This window comes from Macrotis lagotis, chromosome 7, assembly GCF_037893015.1.
Source record: "Macrotis lagotis isolate mMagLag1 chromosome 7, bilby.v1.9.chrom.fasta, whole genome shotgun sequence".
Taxonomy (NCBI): Eukaryota; Metazoa; Chordata; class Mammalia; order Peramelemorphia; family Peramelidae; genus Macrotis; species Macrotis lagotis.
In genome coordinates, this window is record NC_133664.1 from 52,191,024 (window position 1) to 52,213,089 (window position 22,066).

At 35.9% G+C, this 22,066-nt stretch overlaps 1 long non-coding RNA gene across 3 annotated transcripts in view; it reads right to left on the bottom strand.

The window, feature by feature from the left end:
• Positions 1-10,842: 10,842 nt before the first annotated feature.
• The window catches only part of LOC141493676 (uncharacterized), a 73,291-nt gene continuing 62,067 nt past the window's right edge, over positions 10,843-22,066 (bottom strand). For all 3 annotated transcript variants that reach the window (XR_012470280.1, XR_012470282.1, XR_012470281.1), the window contains one exon: positions 10,843-11,116. This is a non-coding gene — a long non-coding RNA (uncharacterized LOC141493676). The remainder of the gene's footprint in view (positions 11,117-22,066) is intronic.

Genomic DNA, 22,066 nt, shown 5'->3' on the forward strand with positions numbered 1-22,066 from the left:
TATATGTGTATATTATATACACATATATATATATACATATATATATATATATATATATTTTTTTTTCAATTTTCCAAAGGGACAAGTTTGACAATACACAAATACCTTAGGGACTTCTCAGTGCTGTTGAGAGAAAATATAACAACTCTTTTGATTTACATTTATCCTTTTCACACATTCTATTTTCCATACAAACTATAAAATTAGGTGTTCCCGTAAGTCAACATATCATTTCCTAAATGGTGTACCGGAAAGAATGTTAGTTTTGAAGTCAAAGGATTCCAAAATTGTCTTGACTTTTTAATAACCCTACTCTAAGCCTAATTTTTCTCATCTGTAAAATGAGGATGGCCTTTTAGCTTCGAATCTCTGATCTTATAAACATTACTTCCTACTTTCTCTCTCTAACTCCAAACCCAGTTAAATGTCAACCCCTCCAGAGACTGTCATTTTTTTCTCTTTCTTTTCCAGGGACTAGAAAAAGGTTAGGTACATTTTGGCCATTGTCTAATCATTTCAGTCATGTCTGACACTTTGTGATTCAATCTGAGTTTTCATGACAAAGATATTTCCTTCTCCAACTCATTTTGCAGATAAGGAAACTGAGGCAGAGTTAAGTGATTTGTCCAGGGTCATACAGCTAGCAAATGTCTGAGACTGGATTTGAACAAAATCTTCCTTACTCCACAGCCAGCACTTTCTCTGTTGTGTCATCTTCCTGCTTCCCCCCATTAAGTACATGTTTAATTTTAACATGCTAATTTTACATTTAATACATATTAATAAACAGAATAATTTGAGTGGAAGTATAGATTATAGAAGTCATGTTTGAGTACTCAGCTGTAAGAAAGACCAAATTACAATACAATATTTCTCTTCCTCCAAAGCTCTTTAAATGCATTGAGGGTCAGATTATAGCCAAAATCTAGACAGTTAGATATCTGAAAATATTTACCATGAATGTGAGGTGGGGGAATCTACAGGAAAGTAATACCAAGAAGCATTAAACTTCTCAAGAATAAAATTCCAAACCCACAAAGAAATAGCTTTCCAATAATGAAGAAAGATGGCCCAGACAAAGAGACTAATATAGATGCATGGGAACTCAACAAACAAATTAGATTTTTAAAGATAAGCCTTGAAGAAGAATCCAGAATAGAGAAATGAACAGATGACAGTCTACATCTTCTCTGGTCTAATATAAATAGGGTCAGGACCACTAAATATCAGAGCAAGGTGAGACTGGGAAGACAAGCTGAGGATATCACAAAGAAACTCAAACGCTCTCCCTACCTTCCAAATAAGGAAAAAGAGAAGGCTCAAAGAAATGAAAGGATCACTGTCCCTGGTAGATAAAATTGGAGAGATAAAAGGAAAAATTGTTCAGTGCTTAATTTGCTTTCTATTCTCCTTTGGACCAGAAAGACCAGAATAAAAATAACTAATGAGAGTTGATATCAAAGATCCATAAGGAAAGCAGAACAAAGTTCTTGGACAGTTATGGTGGAACAACAGTGCACAGAGCACGGGGTTTGGAACCAAGAAGACTGTCTTCCTGAGTTCAAATCTGTCCTCAGACACTTACTAGTACTAGACAAGTCATTTATCCCTTCTGCCTCAGTTTCCTCATCTGTAAAATATGCTGAAGTGGGAATTGGCAAATCATTCCAGTATCTTTGCCAAGAAAACCCCAGCTGGATCACAAAGAGATGGACATGACCAAAACAACTCAACACCCCCAATCTGGAAAAGCACAAATGTTTTGCCAATTTTCATTTTTAAAAAGGGAAGAAGGGAGGCTAAAATCTGGAGTCATGTTGCATTAAATGTTGCATTAAACTCAGTCTCTGGTAAAATTTGAGGTATTATCAAGAAGGTCTATAAAGGAATATCTAGAAAAGGAAATGGTGATCACAAAGAACCAGTGTGGATTCCAGTACTGGTTAGCTATTTCTTTCTTTTTTTCAAAATTACTAAGCTGTAAGATCAAGAGAATGTGATGATTATGTTTTACCTAGATTTTAGCAAAGCATTTGATGAAGTTTTCTGCTATTTTTATAGGAAAAAAAATAGAAAAATGATGCAGGGATCACTACTGATTGTTGGGACTTAAAAGACAAAGCAAAAATCATGGGAGATCAGCTTTAAAGAATTGTCCAGTAGGGGTGGCTAGGTCGCCCAGTGGATAGAGCACTAGCCCTGGAGTCAGGAGTACCTGGGTTCAAATCCGATCTCAGACACTTAATAATGACCTAGCTGTGTGGCCTTGGGCAAGCCACTTAACCCCATTTGCCTTGCAAACATCCTAAAAAAATTGTCTAGTAGAGGTAGAAATCTATACTTGGCACCCAACTATTGGAGGCTTTTTTTTTATCAAAGACTTGGATAAGGATATAAGTGGCTTGCTCATCAAATTTCCAGGTGGCATATATCTGGGAAGGAAGGATAACATGTTGGAAACAATGTCAAAATTTTTAAAAAAGTTAGAACCTTGACTTGAATCAAAAGAAAAGCTGATCACAAAATCAAGATGGGGGAGGGTTGACTAGATAGCAATTATGTGAAATGTTTTCAAATGAATGTGGGCTTAGTGTTTTAATAAGTTTTTAGGAAAAGAGAAAATTATCATGTAGGCAAAATTTTGTCTACTTACACTAGAGCAGAAGTTCTTAACTTGATCTCCCTGAACATTTTTTCAAAAATTTGGATAATTATATTTAAATATCATTGGTGTCTTTTGCAATTCTATATTTGTTTTATGAATTAAAAACATTATTCTGAAATGAGGATCTTTAGATTTCACTAGACTGCCAAAGGGGTCTATGACTAAAAAATTCAGAAACTCTGCACTTGCCTGATATGGTTGGGCTAGGACCAGAAAATTCTCTAGTTTGATGCACATTCAAGATGTCCCTTCATAAGTCAGTAAGTTATTAAGTACCTACTATGTTCCATGCCAGAAAGAAGTTCTGATCCATATCTTATTCTCATGTTCACTCCAAAAATCTGTTGACACTGATCTAAGGGTGGAAGTAGAAGCTTCTTACGGGGTTACAGTTAGTCAGATAAACATTCAAGGTCTCTCACATTAGCAGACTTAATGAATACGTGTTGAATGAACAAAAGTGATTTTTTTGATTCAGCTGTGAGAAGTGTAAATGTCTGAATTTACCTGCTAATTCCTTCTAATTTTGTATTTGCACTGTATAATCATGACCTTTTATTGCTGGACTATGGTGCATATGTTAATTACTGGGGTTAGCCTAGAGAGTCCACACTCAGTTCAGCCTCTAACTCCTGACAAAACCTTGTATTTTACATCAGGTCTTTGTTTTTTTGGTAGTGAGGCTGGCTTTGGAACAAATAAAATTACAGATAAATGCAGCCCTGAGTTTTATTTCCCCCTACAGGTTCTCAATAATTTGGCTCTAACTCTTTGGGGATGACGTTCATGAAAAACCCTATAATCTGCCTTATTGTATTTCTCAGCTGCAGGTTCTTCCAAAGCTGTGATTTATCTAAATTGTATTTTTGTCAAAAGGTTATAAAAGGTATAATGTGGGAAGTCAAATGGGATATTGTTAGGAAATTTATCAAATTACTTTGGGTTTCCAGTTAGACAAAATGATTCCCATACCTATCTGTTGCTCTTTGCTTTTGGCAGGGTGGGGTCGCACTGAAGACTAAGGGAATCAAATCATATCACAAAAATGAAGATTCGGTGTTTGCTTAGATGAGGTCATCTAATGAGCTCTTGGGGAAAGCCAATAGGATGCAAGAAGGAACAAACCCAGATCCTATAAAATTCAAATTTGGCCATTGTCCCTAAACTTTATATTTTGATCAGGAGATATTATATCACCTTCAAATAAAGGGGCAACTCTATAGTCTGTAACTCATCCCATGGAACAGATTTTGGCCACTGTAATTATAGACCACTGCTGCAGAAAAGTGGATATATAAACAATAAAGATGAAGAAATTCTTGCCATTGGTCATAGGCCATGTACTAGAGGTTTCTCTAGTTCTATGTCTGGGGTCATCATCCCTTCCCAGGATTTTTTTAGGCTTTCTCAGAGAGCAAGGAGATTTTTGAAATTCACCACTTAGAAATAGAAATTTAGTCACTGTTAAAACAACATAGGATGATGGCATTCTTGCAAATTCTAAAGCCGCTTAAGGGTCATGATCCATCAAGCTCATCCCACAACTGCAAAGGGGTTTAACTTTCCTACAAATGACTTATGTTCAGCTAATCTGTTAAGTATGGTGAATGGAAGAGATTTCCCAATAGGAAATGGATAAGGGAAAGTTACTTTTAATTTTTGGTCTGGACCAACATGTTCCCTCTACCAATGCCCTGTTGCTCCCCTTTTGCAACTTATAGTCTTAAAGAATTGTCCAAAAACTTGTCCAGGGTCACACAGAGAAATGTAAAACCTAAACCCAGGTCTTATTTCAAGGCTGGCTCTCTCTTCACTATAAATGATGCCTATCATCATGGATTTCCCTGATGTTTTTACACTTCATGCATCATTAAAATTTAGTGGATTGTACTCTTCTTACCATGTGGCTTAAGAGTTATGGCTGATCACTGTGGGAAATTATTGGTTCTCATAACATTTGTAGATTTCTTTTTTCCAGGACACAACAGGGATGAAGAACTGATAGTAGGTGTTTGGCATAAAAAATTTTAAAGCATATCAGTAATAATAAGATTGAATGTTAAGCTCATACTTGAGAATCACAGAGATGCTGATGGTACTGCAGATGCCCTTTGTTCTTCCCTCTTCAATCTCTGCTGGAGATTTCATCTGCTCTCATAGTTGCAACAACAAAAAACATAAAATTCTCTCTGTGGCTTTTAAAGATGTCCATAACTTGACTCCTTCCTATCTTTCCAGGTTTTTTATACCTTGCTCTCCCTTGATACACACACCTATACTCCACAATCCAGTGACCTGACTTTTTACTGTTCCTTAAATAAGATGCTACCTCTCTTGACTAAATATTTTATTTTTTAAAATTTCATCTATTTTTAATTTATGGTATAAAACAAATATTTCCATAAAATAGTTTAGTAAAACAAAGATTGCAAATAGAAGTACAAATCTATTATGTACAACTTGCTATTCCTTTAAAATATATAATAAAATTAATTTTTTCCCTTTTACATTTCCCTTCCCTTCCCAAACCCTGCCCTAGATGTGGCTACTATTAGACATAAATATGTGTATACATGTATAATGCATGTCTATGTGTGTCTATAAAATTTTTTATGACTGTTCTTGGAATTCGTTCCCTCTTTAACTCTGTCTCTGGTTTCCCCTAGTTTCTTTCAAGTTCTGCCTTCTGCAAGAAGACTTAATATTAGTACCTTCCCTTTGAGAATCTACCTGTTTCTATCTTTTATAAATCTTGTTTCTATATGGTTGTTTGCATTTTCTCTCCCCATTAGACTGTGAGCTTTTTGAGAACAGAAATTAATTTTTGGCCTTTCTTTATATCCCCAGTACAACATCTAGCAACTAGCAGTTACTTAACACTTGCAAATGGACTAATGACTGGCTCCAACAAACCCTGCTTATCAACCAGTGCAGGGAAGAAGACACCATGCCAGCAGCTTTTGTATTATCGCCTCTATACGATCCCACCATCTGCAAATTGTCAAATTCTTCCTACCTTGGGGAGGAATTGAGATGCAAGGACCAATCTCTTTTGTTGCAATGAATCTATCAGGATTGTCGTAAAGTTATCTATAAAATCTTGAAACCATTGTTGATCTTCAGTGATAAGCTCATCACTATGTTGCCTTATCATATTTATAATAAACTCCTTTTAATTCTCTTTAATTTTAATTCTCTCTAAATTTTGCCTCATTAATAAGGGGTGAAAATTCAAATGAATAATTTTCCTTTCGTCAATATGTCTAAACTTCTCCCCACTACTGGCTTCTCAGGCAGACTCTAATATATTTGAATTGTAATGCAATTTTCTTATCCTATATTTTACATGTTCTTAAAATAATATTTGAATTAAATCTATATTTATTTGGTTTATTTTAAAATAGGATTTCCAGCTTTTTAAATCCTGTTGGTTTACCATATATTCTATTCCTTTTTTCTTGGCTAATTATTCAAATTGGCTTAACTCAGATATAAAGACTGAGATATCTCTAAAATATAGGTAAAGATATAAATATTTGTCAACTATAGAGATGTATGGATTTGGCTACAGCTATGTTTGGATCTAGTTACAGAAATGGGTGAACATGGACAAAAGTTAATGTAAGTCGATATGAGGAGCAAGAAAGGTAGAGGTTTGAATATGATATGCATATAGATGTAGGTATTTGAATAGGTGTAAGTAGATGTGTAGATGTATAAATAGATGGAGAGATACTGCTACAAATATAGATACTGGTAAGAGTACAGCTGGATATTCTAATCTAATCTAATCATCTAATGAACATTTATTAATAGACTACAGATTAAGATTCCATTGATCATTCAGAGATAGATGTTTTTGTTTTCCAGGGGAAATGGCCTTAGTCTTGTTCAGAAATTGAAAATTTAATTGAGTTGATTTATTTTCAGCTTCCTATTTCCATTAACTTTGATTTAGTTCTACAGGGATATCATAATCACTTAGTGGACTTTTGTGACACCTTGTACTTTATAAAGGAGGGTCTTTTAGAATTTCTAGTCCTCAACTTCATGACCCTGAATTTTAATATTGGTCCTCTACCCACTACAACCACCCCAAAATAGTTTATTGTTCCATTCCCATTTTGTAAATTAATGAATATCATGTATATTTACTGCACATATCGACACATATGCACATATCTCATTATATGTATGTGCATAGTATGTGAAATATATGTGTATTTATGTGTATGTGTGTATATGAATATGATATATGTATGGAAAGGGGAGACAAACAAGTATTCCCCTTATCAATGCATATTAATTAATACGTCTGAAACCTAAAGCAAAGCACTAAAAGGTCAAATGACTTCCCCGGAATCACATAACTAGTATGTCAAAGGTGAGATGAACTCAGATCTTCCACTTTTGAGGAAAGCTCTCTATCTGCCAAATTATTCTGCCTCATTCATGAGGGGTTCACTAATTAAAACTGATTTAACTCTTACATAAGAAAATTCAGATATTACTAAATATAAAGATATGTTTTCAACAGTAGAGATGGATAAATGTAGTGAGAGATATGTTGGGATGAGTTGTAGAAATGGATTGATGTGGACAAAAGTTAATGTGAGTATTTATGGGGAGCAAGACAAGGGAGGGCGAAAGATAGCTGTGTATGATCTGAGAAAGTATGACTGTGCCTATAGGCTCACACATGTACAAATGCATAAGAATAAGAATGAGTGTAGGTAAATGAAATTGAAGTTTGCTACCGCACAATAGATTCTAGGAACCAGTCTTCCCTGCTGCTAATTCTAGTTGAACAATATCTGTGACTAAAGCATCCCAGAATGTCAAACTTGCAGAGTGCCAGAAAGGGATTCTGAAGTCCTTCTGTTCCTTGCAATTTATGTGCTTTTGCTAAAGCTTCAAGTCTACTCACCTGGGGCCCGTTTGGCTGCAGTGCCTTTGAGGGTGGGGGGAGGAAAGAAAGCCCACCTGTGAAACTCCATCCCTCTGGTTTCTGCAGTCTCTACTTCCCTGCTGAGTCTCAGAAAAAATCTAGCCTAAAACCTTGCTCTCTGGGAGCAAAGCCAACATGTTTTTCCATCGTACTTTTTGGGCTGTGAAAAAGGATGTCTGTATGGTGTTGTGACTTTTTGAAGGGTAGAGAAAACAAACAAATAAGCCTGGTCTCATTTGCCTCCCTCAAGAGCCTGAAGGAATTTAATTCCTTCCAGACAACTGATTTTCTTCTTAATTTTTCTCTTAGTTCTTTGTATTAACTGTGTTGTATTAACTGTGCATCTTATCACTGTTCCATTTAAATATCAGCATCATAAAAGCCCCTTCCTTCCCTGTCAACATCATGGTGCTTCTCGGTTGCCAATGGGTAATACTCTGGGAGGGTGGTGACATCTGTATCAGACTCAATGTGTATATTTTTTTCTTTGCATGATTTCATCTTTTTGAATGGGTACCTTCTGCCAAGCCCCAAACCCAAGACCAGCTTCCTGAGATGCCCCATTTCAATGAACCTGCTAGGTTCAATGATGGTGGTTAATCGCCACTTGGTCAGCACTCCCTTCCTGGTATCCTTCCCAACAATTTTTATTTCTTTTATTCCCCACCCCTGGCTAGTTTGGGTCCCAGTCTTTTCTCTGCCCTGACATTCTTTTCTACAAATGGCTGCAGTTTAATTGAGTTCCTGATAAAAAAAAATTACTGTCCCTGCTAAGGCTCATTAAGCACTTGGAGGTTGGAGGATATCCACCCATTATTATTTTGCCGAAGAAAGCAGCTTGATAATGCCTGTTATTTATGAAATGTTTATGATGTCACCCATATATTATCACCAACTCTGAGTTTTAGCCACCTGCTCTGAACCTGCCAGAGTTTCACCATTCAGCTTACAAATAACTCACGTTTCCATCATTTCCTGCTCTAATCTCCAAGGATGCTCACTGGCCCCACCATACATTCATTGATCTTCAAAGCACACTCCCGTTACATCACTGGTCAGATAGAGTACCAAACAGACAAGTATAGATTGCATTCCAGAAACAGGGACCCAGCAAGCAAGCTACTTTCATGGGCAGGTTCCCTTGTTCAGCAAGAATCACATAGGAGGGAAAGCTTCAGACTCTGAGAACAAAAAAGCAGAACAGCTTAATTGAAGTTGTCTTTGAACTGGTCACTTTAGATCCATTTGAACTCTCCTGGTGAAAAGCCAGGTCTTTGTGCCAGGTCTTTGCTAAACTACAGGTGAGACAGCTTTCCTTTGGAAGTCATTTTCCAGGGGTCTCCTTGATGAATGCCTTTCAAGAACAGTAAAGGATTGGCACAGTTTCAGACAGTGCTTGTGGAGAGAACCACAAGTCTTCCTTTGTTCTTTGGGGTCAGACCAGTGAAATTGTGCATAGACCAAGTCAGAAAAACTAAATACGCCAAGGAGAAGAGCAGCTAGTGGTCTCTAGGCTAGGGTAGCTCAGATTGACACAGGAGAAGCTTGGTGGTGGTGGTGGTGTGTGTGTCTGTGTGTCTGCGTGTCTGTGTGTGTGTCTGTGTGTGTGTCTGTGTATCTTTCTTTGTGTATGAGTATGTACGTGTGTATGTATGTATGTATGTGTTTGTATATTTTAAGTGGATTGCAGTCGGGGATAAAGACTAAAGGAAAAAATTCAGGAGAATAGAATGTGAGGATAATCATTTTCGAATTAAATGACTAGCCTGATATTCAAAAACACAAAAATGTGGATTCATTAGATCAAGAACTCAAAGGTTGTTTGTGTGTATGCATGTATTTTAATGTAAGATTGTCTTCCTGAGAAAATTAATTTGCATTCATTTTAAAAACTAAAATTATAAGTTTAGAATTGAACATGCCATAATGGAAAGAGCCCTGCTCTTGAAGTGGGAAGACCAGGGTTCCAAACCATCTCTGCCATTTATTATGAGGCCTTGAACCTTATTGATGAATTCCTTCATCTATTAAAATAAGAATAATAATGCTCTCAATCTCACTCAGTTGTTGTGAGGATCAAATATATGAATATATGAAGTATATCATTGCCTACCATTAGTATGATTTTTATTTTTAATAATGAGACTAATCATATAACCCAGGAATCAAGCCCAGTTGCAAAAGACATTCCTCAGTGGCAGATAATAATTGCTCAAAGCTTCGTGTATGTCACTCCACCTAATTTCACTTATATTTATCAGCATTAATTTAGGCTTTTGTTGTTCTCTAGTCAATTGTTTATTAGGAATAGAAAGAATTATGTTGTAGTTTTTTTCAAAAACTCTTTCAAGAATCTAAAAGTTTCCAGATGTGGAAAAATTATTCAGATGAAACCTATCATCATTAAAACAAATATTATTAACTCAATGGCAAAATAAGGAAATTTTAGTCTAACCACTCAGTTTTTTAGAAACTAAGGAATTGTTAGGTTTTATGGTCTTTTTCCTTCTTCCTTAAATTTCTACAGACTTTAGAAAATCTCAAGTAGAATTGATGTGACCAATTGCCTGAAATTATTTTCTTTTAAAAAAATCTACTTTGATCAATCTGCTCACCTGAACATGTTTCATATGGGGATACAGGGGTGAACTGATGTCTTTTATCCAAGGAAAAACTCCACTCCTTTTGGAAAGGGTCAACTCCAGAGATATTTTTTTATCCACCATAGCAACTCATAAAGTTTACTTCCTAAGAGTTAAATTACACATTGATTTCCATGAAATTATGGAATGTTTAAAGCAATAAAGTAAAGACCGAATTTGAGGAGGGAAAAAAGACTGACATCTAATCATAGTGCTTATATTCTTTTGAATCCTCTAGATCAAACCTGAAAGCATGGTAAATTTACTCCGGCAAGGAAGTGAGATGTTTCTTTGAATGTAGTTTCTTGGTGGGATGCATTGGGAAGGGTGGAGTTGATTGATTGGTTCCATAAAATTACCCCCACTCCACATAAGTGAACAATAAACTGTCCAAACAATTAATATCAATCATGGGTTTATATGTCACATATAGCTAAGTATGAAAAGTCCTTGGAACTAGAATGACTTTTACAGTTCAGGAAACCTGGTTATACCTCAGAGGCCATCTATAAATTATTGAGCCATTTAGAAATAGAGTCATTAAGGAGGTAGAAGCAAATACAGCGTTCTGGTTTTTATTCCATCAAATTACCCTCCCCCTTAGAAGGAATGTTTTGGTGAGGGAAGGAGATCTTTTAGCCCCAGTCTTGACATGAATTCTTTGTCATCCTTCCATTTTTTGGCCAGACAGGGGTTTTCTGAGCTTTAGAAGGTCCAAAAGATTTGGAATTCCCATCTTCCTTTCAATGGCCAACCATTGTCACCCTGAGACAGCAGTGGCTAGTGGTAGTGTTTGCCTTGGGGGCCAATTACTGACTGTATACAGATTCACTGGGTTTAAGGAAACTTCTTGAACAGCCCCTGAAAAAAAGGAAATGACTTTCATGCATCTTGGATCTGAGAATTACCTTTTTGCACATATTCTAAGTTTGAGCTCGCTTTCATTTGGACTTTGTGTCACACTGATGTGTGATGAAATGTCTTTTCCAATTGTTTGTACTGTAGGACCTTTGCCAAGACCCTTTTCTAGAAGCTAACCAAAGCCGAATGACTAAATGATTCTCAACAGACAATCTTGGCTAGGGGAAACCTACTGGTGGGAGATTTGAAGTGAAGGTATATTAACCCATCTTCCCCCAGACCTTCAGGGCATGCCCTAGAATCCTGATAGGGAGATAAAGTCTTACTCTGGGACCCAGACTTTGTCTGGGAGTATGAAAGTTAGAATAAGGATCCTCAGAACTTGTAAGAGCTATGTGTTACAATGGGGTAAACTTGAATAAATTACATGTGGCACATTGGGAAGCACATGAGACCTGAAATTAAATTACCAATTGTGTTGGCCATAGGCAAGTGACCAAACTCTGGTCTCAGGTTCTTTTCTTGTAAAATAGATATTTGCATTAGATAGTCTCCAAAAAGCATTCTGTTATTCCCAATCTTTCAAGGAGAGGCATTTACTGGATTAAGAAAGGACTCATTCACAAAAGAAACAATAATAAATGACAATAGTATAGTATAGTAATAGGAATTCAGGTTCAAAATTAGGAAAACTCTCAGCATAATTGACCATATGAATAACAAACCTAACAGATATCATATAATTATTTAATGAATGCTGAAAAAACTTCTGACAAAACAAAGAATCCATTCATAGGATCATATATGTTGAGCAAATGAGGAAATTCATTTTGACAGATAAGGAAACTAAGGCAGTAAAGAATGTGCTAGATCTGGAGTCAGGAAGATTAGAACTTAAATCTGGTCTCAGATTGTGTGACCTTAGATAAGTCATTTATCCTGTTTGCCTCAGTTTCCTCATCTGTGAAATAAAGATAATAAAAATAACACCCACCTCCCAGTATTATTTTGAGGATCAAATGAGATAATTTTGTAAAGCACTTTGCAAACTGAGAATTATTATTGTCGTTATTACTATTATCATTATTAATATTGTTACTATTATTATTGCTTATCTAAAGTCAAACAGTAAAGAATAGGCTAATATTTGTACTCAGGTTCCTGACTCAATGTCCAGGGCTCCTTCCATTGTACCATGCTGTCCAGTATGTCCTTTTGAATATTTAAAATGTAAAATGTAAAATGGTTCAAACTCAGCTCATCTATACTTACAAAATCCCGGTTGACTATTGTCTCTCTCCAAAGGGAGAAAGTGCTGTAATAAACTGAGGAGAATTCAATTTAAACAAAAAAGATGCTTTAGTTGATGATAGAAATAAAAATATGACCCCAATTAATGAATCTGTCAATGTTCCGTATTTCTGGGAATTAGTCCTGAAAAGGCTAATTTATGTTGTGTTTTAAAAAAAAAAAAACCTCATAAAGAGAAGGTTTGGGGTGATGTTGGCAGAGTGAGAAGAGATTATATTTTCTGTTTTAATGACATCATTAACTTTAGAATTTTTATTTTCTTTGTTATGTTCATCTTCACTTTCCTTGGAAAATTTACCCTCTACTTCATTCTGAACCAAGGCTTTGGGCCTTTACTCTCTCCAATGCTAACACTTAGTATTGAAGCACCAGTAATTGGTTGCTTATCTCTCTTTTTCACCCCTGCCAAATATTTTTCCTAACCACAAGTGTCAATTGCAGAATGTGACCTTTGTGTTGCTTCCTTTTCATGGAGTTTTTTTTCCAGTTTAGTTTAGAATTAAAACTAATAAAAAATAAATTCATAATCATCAGAACATATTTCAGCTACCAACAACATCAGTTTAATGACACGAATAGCTAGGCTGCTCCGCCCAAGTCCTTTCCTTTTCCCAACATTTGTATTCCTATGACTGACATGAATTGATAAACATATTCAAATTCTAAGGTGGTAAGTAAAGGAAGGAGAATCGCCAATTATGTTTAGACACATTCAGTTCCATCAAAGCTATCAAACATGGATCCTATATACCATTGGAAATTTTGCCATATTCCCTTCTGAATTGTCATATGACTTCTTAACCTAGAATCCAGCCTTCTAACCTCATATAAGCTATCATCTTAGATAAACTCATGTAATTTTTCATAATCTCTAATGTTTAAAAGATGGACCACAGGGTAAGCACATCTAAGCTCAGTCTTAACATACACTGTGGAAAGAACTAAGAATATTCTAGACAGGAGGAGCAGACAGTTTAAGACATGATGATGGAAGATGGAATTTTGTATACAAGGAAGAACAAATGGGCCATTGTGATTAGATTGTAGAATGCTTGATGGGGAATAGAATATAACAAAATTGGAAGTTCAAGAATCCTGGGTTATGAAGATCTTTAAATTTAAAAGAATTTTATATTTGATCCCATTTATTGAGTAGAGAGATGATATTGACAGAACTCTATTTTAGGAAAATCAAACAGCTGAGTAGATGATGTAGTGGAATAAAGATAAAGTTGAGTCAGAGAAATCCATTGTAAGGTTATTTCAATAGTACAAGTGAGAGATGAGAGTTTGAACAAGGCTGTAGCTTTGTGAGTGGAGAGAAAAGAACATATGTGAGACATGTTGTAGAGAAATACATTACAAGGACTGGCAATTGTTTGGATGTATTGCATGAGTGAAAGTGAGGAAAGGAAAATAAGATCAAACTTATGAGCCTGGATAATTATAGGACAGTGGTACCGCCCAAAATAGAAAAATTAGGGAGAAGGGAGAAATTTGGGGGAAATATTATGAGGTCTACCTTTTTTTGAGAAATACATTTTACATCCAGTTTGAAATGTGTAAATGTCAGTTGGTCTCAGCAGAGAGACTAATGCTAGATACATAGATCTGGGAATATTAGAAAGGAGATGATGATAGAACCAATGGAAGTTGATGAGATCACTAAGAGAATGAGTAAAAAAAAATAAAAGAGGAGACAGCTTAGAATAAAGTGTGGGGGAAGTTCACAACTAGCTGCAAGACTTTGATGAACCAAAGGAAACCTGAGGACCAGTAAGTAGAAAAAAAATGAGACAATATAGTCAGGAAAAACCCAGAAAGAATTCAGGAGGAGAAAGTGTCAGAAGCTCCATTAATAAGAAACTCTTGGATGTTTAAAGCTAGGGGGGTTTTTAGTATCAAAGTGGCAGTGACTTAGTCCTGAATACATAAACAAATCCCCTGACTGGATTATTAGCTAAATGATTTGAAGACATCTCGACATATTTGGTATACAGCACTCCATTTGCACATCTGAGTCAGAAAACTGGCAAACATAAAAACTGGTTTGACAAAAATGATAAGGAAATTCAGAAGCTGCCAAATGAAAAACAAGAATTCCACAGGGTTTACCAACAGGATCAGTCATCCATATCTAAGAGGGAAGCATTTAAATCCATCAATAATATAGTACAAGCAGGATTCTTGTCTCATTAAGAAGGCAGACAAAATTCCTTTTTATGTTGATAGTAACAATCCAAAGCACTTTTTTGATGCCCTGAAGGCTATATATGGGTCAAGGATCTATGGAGCAGTTCAACTACTCAGCATTGATAGAGTCACATTGATTTCTGACAAGGACATGGTCCTAGAGAGATGAATTCAATAGACCATCATCAATCAATGCTGAAGTCATTGACCATTTACCTCAGATTGAAACCAATCCCTGCTTAGCTGATGTTCCAATTGAAGAAGAGATTTTCATGTGGCAAAGGAGGACTGCTGATTCTATTCCAGCTGCAGTTTACAAGATGAGGGTCCATTGCTCATACAAAAGCTGATTAAAATTTTCTCGATTATATGGCATGAGGAGGTTATTTCCCAAGAATTCAAGGATGCCTCCATTGTCCATCTCTATAAAAGTAAGGGAAATAGATTGTCCTGTTGACAATCATTGGGAGATATCTCTCTTCATCACTGCTGGAAAAAATTCTTGCCAGAGTCCTCCTTAAAGTTGATCCATCACTTGAAAAATGATTGTCTACCTGAGAACCAGTGTGGCTTCAGAAAGGATGAAAGAATGGTCGACATGGGTGTTTGCTGTGCAACAACTCTAGGGGAAAACGTCAGGAGCAAAAGAGAGGTATGTAGACAACTTTTATGTATCCAACCAAGGTCTTTGATACTGTCAATCATGAGAGCTTTTGGAAAAATTATGTCAAAATTTGTTTGCACAGAAAAGTTTATCAATATTGTACTTCAATTGTACCACAGCATGTTTGCCCACAATCTGGAGAGTTGACAACAGTCTCAAGGTTTCCCAGTCACCAATGAAGTGCAACAAGGTTGTGACGCTTTTTAGCATGATGTCTTCCATCTTGTTAACAAATACCTTCAATGAGGAGGAACATCAAGGTCAGTTACTGCACTGAAGATAAATTCTTCAACTTGAAAAGGCTCTAAGACAAGACTGAAGTGGAAGGAGTGTTGGTGCATAACTTTTTGTTTCCAGATGATTGTGCACTCAATTCAGCTTCTGAAGTGGAGATGCAACAAAGTGTGGATCAGTTCTCTACTGCTTGTACTAATTTTGACCTAGCAATTAAGCCATCAGCCAGAACTATAGCATCCATATATGGAACCATCGATTACAGAAAATGGAAAAATTTTGAATACTGTGCATAATTTCACTTACATAGACAGTATGCTTTCCAGGTCTGTATACATTGATAATGAGGTTGATATGTGTATTGCCAGAACTAGCTTAATGTTTGGGAGACTCTGAATGAAAGTATGGGAGATAAAAAAACGGAAGGTCTATGAAGCCATTGGGCTGCCATCATTGTTGTATTTCTGTGAAATCTGGACAGTCTACCAGCAGGTTGCCAAGAAACTGAATCGCTTCCATTTGAATTGTCTTAGGAAGCTTCTGAAGATTATTTGACAGAATAAAATATCAAACACTGAGGTCCTTTCTTGAACCAAACTACCACACATTCAACTCTTCTACAAGGTATTCAAGTGTGATGGGCTGGTCACATTGTTTGAATGCCAAACTTACAATTACCAAAAAAGACTATTCTATGGAGAACTCATCCAAGACAGGCACTCACACAGTGGTCAGAAAAAAGGAATATAAGGACACTTGAAAAGTCTCTCATAAGAAGTCTGGAATTGATTGTGAAACATAGGAGACATAGGCAAAGGACCACCCAGCAAGGACTGCCTTCATTAGAGAAGGTGCTATGCTTAATGAGCAAAGCAGAATTGTAATAGCTCAAAAGAAATATGAGTTACACAAATTTAGAGATTCCACCTCAAATGTCCACATTAATTTTTTTGTGCCTGACTTGTGATAGAGCATTCTAAGCTCATATTAGACTAATCAGCCAGAGTCAAATACACCTTGACTTAACTCTAACATAGTAATGTCATTTTGGACAACTGACATATGGTTACCATAGTTTATGTATGTCACCTATGAAAAACCTTTTGAATTCATTTTTATATTGATTCTTTTCATAGAGTTCATCTATTTGGTAAAGAACTACTTTTTTGGTTAAATTCAACATAGGACTTTAAAAACAAATAATCTCCACTGAGGCTAAATAAAATGGAAGCCACAGGACAAGAATATCCATTGTCCTTTAGCACATTAGTCAAAAGTACATTTCCATCCTATATGGGTGAAGAATTGCTTCATCTTAGTTTAGATTCTTATTTACTATGCTATTATGTGCTATTACTTATGTTGCTTAAAATTAAGTATTTCTCCATTTCTGCACACAGACAATTATGGGAGGTGAGGGAGGTGGGAAGAAGAAGCTAAAAAAAGGGTGAAATTGCTGAGGTGATGCTAGGGTAGTTTATAAACTTCAGAAATTGCAGACTTCAACAAATTTATCATCATCATCATCATTATTAATTTATCATTACTATTATGGAGAAAGTAGCAATTTATCAATTTTGGGTTTTGTTTTGTTTTTTTACAGTTCAGTGTAAATTTATTGATCATGATGACTTTCCTGGACAATCTTCCAAGGTTCTGCTCAGATCATGCCTCCTTCTTATAATGTGATCCCTTCCTCCAAGAAGGAATCCCTCTCTTCTTCAAACTTTTGTAGCACTTGTCTGAATTCTTCTCTTGTACATTTTCAAATCTTGCTATATATGCTTTTAATTTATAGAATGCTGAAGTGTTAGAGCTAGAAGAGGTCTTTCTTCTAGGTTATCTAGTGCATGTATCATCTATATCTACTTCTTATCTTCCCTACTTAGAGGGAAAATAATTAGATTGCTAATTCCTTGTCGATTGAGATGAGGAGATAATGCCTATAAAACACTCCAAATTTGTGCAAAGTTAGCTACTATTGGGGATTTTGGGGAGGGGTCAGTCATGTAGTTTCATCCATAGAGGGAACTTTCAGTGAGGAAATTCCCTCCTCCAATGTAGATCTACCCCTTTTCTGTGACTTATAGTTTTAGAGAGATGCCTAGAGGCATTGAGAATTAAGCAATTTGCTCATGATCTCACAACTAGTAAGTGTTAAAAATGAACCTTGAGGGTCAGCTAGGTAGTGCAGTGGATAAAGCACCAGGAGAACATGAGTTCAAATCCAGCATCAGACATTTAACAATCACCTAGCTGTATGACCTTGAATAAGTCACTTAACCCCATTGCCTTGCAAAAAAAAAATGACCCTGGAACCTGGGGTTTCCTGACTGAAGCTAGTTCTTTTGTCCATTTTGTCATGCCTCTAGTCATCAGTTATTATAGTATTAATAACAATTACAATTATGAAATTTTAGATACTTTTACTACAGTGTCTTATACCAATTAGAACATAGTAAATGCTCATTGAGTAGTATTGAACATAAAGCACCTTAGAAGAGAATGATTGGGTCATCTTTTCATTTGGGATAATCAAGGCAGAGATTGCCATTGAAGAAACTCCAACATGCACCTAGATTTTAGAAAGACAGCTTTCAAAAAAGCTCAGAGCAATGATGGGTAGAATCAGTCAAGAAGTAAAAGGGAACAAATGGGCTGACCAAAGAAATATTAGACACAAATGCAGCTTGCCAGGGGTAGAACCTCTAAACTTGGGCTCAGATACAAAAAAAAAAAAAAAATGGAAACTGAAGTAATCTGAGCCACTGTCATTTCAGAGGCACACCAGGGATTCTGTACATAACTGATTGACTTACTTATTTTTATAAATCAATTCCCTCTGGTTAACTATGTAAGGGAGAATTCTCTAAGTCCTTTTTTTTAGGAATTGTTCTTAGACTTTTAAAGAGGTTTTCTAAAGTGTCCAGGCAGAACTGCTCAAATTCCCAGGTAATCATTCTCTAGTGATCACATTTACAGAATTTAAATGAATATCTCTCTCATGTAAGGAATGTATTTTCATTTATATTTAAGACTGGAAAAATAAATACTATTTAGATAATAAGAAGCTATCAACTGGGGTTCTAAAATGACCTTCTTGTGTTGCCTGTTATTTATGTTCTATTTCCATTGGCAATGAAAAAAAAAGTATCTGCTGAGGTGAAAGGGGCCAAATAGAACTATAGTTCACTGCAGTGACTAGAAAATAATGAGGTTGGCTAAGATAACATACTACATATGTGTTGATCAGTTGTTTCACTCATGTCCAAATCTTTGTGACCCCCATTAGGGATTTTCTTGGCAAAGTCATAGGACTAGTTTGCCATTTTGTTTTCTAGCTAATTTTACAGATGAAAAAACTGAGGCATTATAGGGTTAAGTGACTTGCCCAGGGTCACAGAGCTTATCAACTATGTGGGGCCGCTTGAACTCAGGAAGATGAGTCTTGTTGACTCCAGCCCCTGTGCTCTATCCACTGTGCCAACTAGCTGTGCGCTACACTAATAGCCATTTATATCTATTAGGAAACCATTTATATTTTGTGAAACCACTAGAAAGATAGGTATTATCAGTATTCATACTCATACTTGACAAATCAAAAAAAAAATCTAATTATGTATGCTGGGGTGATTGACAGAGTAAAGAAAAGAAAAACTTAAATGTTGTATTTCCTTTAGAATTTACATAAAGACCACAACCCATCTTATCCAGATCATGTTTCCAAATGACTGACCTGGAGAAAGAAACAAACATCCTTTGGCTTCTTTTCCCTCTTAGGTAAAGTAGAGGGGTTGGAATTAATAGAATCTAAGATTCCTTCCAATAATAGAATTCTGTGAGATCAATAAATAATTTATCTGATGCTTTAAACCTAGAAAGATTTTCTCTTTGAATCACTGATTTAGAATGAACTAGGAATATACTGTTGAGTCAGTAATGACAAAGGGTAGATCTAGAATTCATAACTAGCAACTATCTCTGATTTAATTCCTAGGTATTTAGGACTTTTTCCAAATAGTGTACTATTATTTGGAAAACAGAAATCCAATATTGTAGAAAAGCCCAATGCCATGTCTAATGGCCTTCTACCAACAACAAGCAAAGGGCAACAAATTGTTGAGGGATAGGGCCTCAGTTTCCTAAAGGGATTAGTCTCTGAGGTCCCCTCCAACTAGTTCTACAAGTCTATGATCTCTACCAGCTCTAAATATAAGTAAATATGAGTAAAATCCATTATTATTCATCCAATTTTAAATTTGAGGGAACTCAAAAACAAAAGCAAAGTAAAATCCTTTACCCAAAATTACAGAGCAAGCTACTAATGGATTCAGGCTAGAATTTAGGTTCTCCAATTCTGCCTAAGGGTTCATTCCCAGTATCATCAAACTCAAAAAGACATGGATTGTAAACTATATATTAACTTAGAAAACCACGAATTAACATTATCTCTGTTATACTATACTTTTATTTATTTTGTTAAACATTTCTCAATTATATTTTATTGTGGTGTGGGTTGTACTTGTTCTAGCTGCTTGAACAAGCTGTGAGTTTGATGCATGTGCATAATTTTGTTGTTTTTGTTATTAGTTTGCTATTTAGTCATTTTTAGCAGTAATTGTCTCTTTAACCCCTTGGGGGGGGAGTTCAGAGCTTGTCACTTCCTTCTCCAAGTCATTTTACAGATGAGGAAACTGAGGCAATAGAATTAAGTGATTTGTCCACCCTAGCAAATGTCTGAGGTCATATTTGAACCCAGGTCTTCCTCACCAGGGCCCACATAGTCGCCTAAACAATTCCTCTACATTATACTGTTTTCCAAGAGCATGCTACTATGGTTGAGAACAAATGCTAATCCAGTAAAAATTTAACAACTGACACTCAAAAAATGAAGGGAGAGGGATACAGAGGACACACTTTTGACTTTAATTTGTATTATATCCATTTGTCCTTAAGTTTAGACAATGAGCAAAACAATAAATCAAGTCATGATTTGCAGAATTTTCTGATCTCTGAGATGTAAATACTCACATGAACCTCCTGAGCCAGTAGAACCTGGCTTCAGCACACTTCTGCATCTCTCCTTTAGTTTTTCATTAAAGAGAATCTTACTCTTATACTTCTACTTCCAATTGGGAAATCAATGGAAAGAATCATGTGTGTGTGTGTGTGTGTGTGTGTGTGTGTGTGTGTGTGTGCATGCATGTATATTGATATCCTGAGAATAAAAGTGAGGTTTGGGTATAAAACTAAGGGGCACTATGACAATACTCTTGTTATAGACAATTACCAACATTTCCCTTAAATTCTATTATGGAGCAAGTCAACTTTAAATCAAATATGTTAACATTCATCATCAAGATCTTAGAAGGTTTATTTACCAAAAGTCACAAATAATAAAAGAAATTTTGTTTCAGCTAAAGAAAAAATTCTCTAATTATAGCCATCGTGATCCCCATGTTATATCCTAGAACCTTAAGGTCTTTGACATTGTATGTGAATTTAAAAGTCTAATCAGGGCATGGTCAAGTCTATTTAGGTGGTGTGTGTGTGTGTGCTGTCTGCACAGTTTCATGATGAATGAAACATGAAAATAACTAAAGTGAGTACCCCACTTTCCTATCATAGGAGGGCCAACCCCCCTAATCCCTCCATCATTAGATGGGAACATTTTTTCCTTCTTTGAATTGAATTTGAGTTGAAAAGCTAAAATTATCCTTTCTACTTCCTTAGAAAGAAAAATTTTCTATCATATCCTGAATAAAAGTCAAACTTCTAATTCATTGTTGGTTGCATTCAGCCCCTTAAGGGTAGGGACTATGCACTCACTGTCTTATTCTGTATCTCCAGTCTTTGGCCCATGACAGGTATTCAGTAAATGTGTATTGACTGACTAGTCCATGACTTCTTCCAATATTCTGTTTGCAGACTTTCTTTTCCATTCTGCCAAGTGAACCTTTACTAACTCCTTTCCCAGCAGTGGAGTATGCTCACCTGTCCAGCTTACTAAGATGCCTTCCTGGCACCATTCAAATAAATCTTGGATTCTCACTTGAAATCTTCTTCAGGGTATCTGTAGTAACATCCCTCCTTGTCTATTCTGACATCTTGCATAAAAGTCATCAGTATAGACTAAAAGGGCTTGTTTATTTTTTTGAAATGCATTCAGTGGTTGAATTTTCTCCATGTCTTTATGTATATTTGGTTCTTAAATTGCACATGTGTCCTTAAATTGCAAAATATACAGGTCAATTTCATATATAGGTAGGTGCTAGGTGAGTGTTTGATGATGGTGATGATGTTGCTGCTGCTGATGATGATGATTACTATGGAAATGATGATGATAATGAATTTTTTTATTTAATTTAATTTTTTATCTTATTAAGACCCTGGACAAATCACTTAACTCCTCACTGTCCTTTGGCAATACTTCAAGTCCCTGTTGCAGAGAATGTACCAAACTTCACCAATAGAGGAGAGTTTATTAGGGAGTTCTCTATATCAGTGAAATCACAGCTGCAGCTCCTTTCCCTATGTACAAAGAACTG